Source organism: Onychostruthus taczanowskii, unplaced genomic scaffold, assembly GCF_017590055.1.
Source record: "Onychostruthus taczanowskii isolate IOZ18803 unplaced genomic scaffold, ASM1759005v1 scaffold418, whole genome shotgun sequence".
NCBI lineage: Eukaryota > Metazoa > Chordata > Aves > Passeriformes > Passeridae > Onychostruthus > Onychostruthus taczanowskii.
The window spans coordinates 4110-4888 of record NW_024501660.1 but is presented as its reverse complement, the minus strand read 5'-3'; the positions used below and the strand labels follow the sequence as shown (position 1 = coordinate 4888).

At 62.1% G+C, this 779-nt stretch overlaps 1 protein-coding gene across 1 annotated transcript in view; it reads right to left on the bottom strand.

Moving 5' to 3' along the window:
* Positions 1-779, bottom strand: part of LOC121340620 (U4/U6.U5 tri-snRNP-associated protein 1-like) — a 5524-nt gene that overhangs the window by 2969 nt on the left and 1776 nt on the right. The window lies entirely within an intron of this gene.

Here is a 779-nt window from a genome sequence, read left to right as displayed (position 1 = left end):
ACATTGGGGACACTTGGGGGATTGGGTACATTGGGGACATTTGGGGACACTGGGGACACCGGGGGGATTGGGGACATCGGGGACACTGGGGACACTGTGAGGCTTGGGGACATTTTGGGATCAGGGGACACAGGGGACACCATGGGAGTGCTGGGGTCACCGTAGGGGTTTGGGGACACTGTACAATGTTTTGGGGACACTGGGGTGTGTTGGGGACACCGTGGGGGTGTTTTGGGAACACTGGGGGGGTGTTGGGGACATTGTGAGTGTTTTGGGGACACTGTGGGTGTTTTGGGGACCCTGGGGGGTGCTGGGGACACTGTGAAGGCTGTTGGGGACACCGTGGGGGTGTTGGGGACACCGGGGGTGCTGGGGACACTGTGAAGGCTGTTGGGGACACCGTGGGGGTGTTGGGGACACCGGGGCTGTTGGGGACACCGTGGGGGTGTTGGGGACACCGTGGGGGTGTTGGGGACACCAGGGGACATTGGGGACACGCCACCTCTTTGGGGGTGAGCTTGCGGCCGGTCTCGTCCACGTACTCGATCTTGACGTCGGGCCGGTAGCCGTCCTTCTCCTTGAAATCCTGCGTGAAACCGCGGAACTCCTCGCGCCGGCTGTACTTGTCATCGATGGCCCTGGGGACACATTGGGGACACATTGGGGACACATTGGGGACACATTGGGGACACCAATGGGAACTCCTCGCGCCGGCTGTACTTGGCATCGATGGCCCTGGGGACAGGGGGACATTGGGGACATTGGGGACATTGGGGACA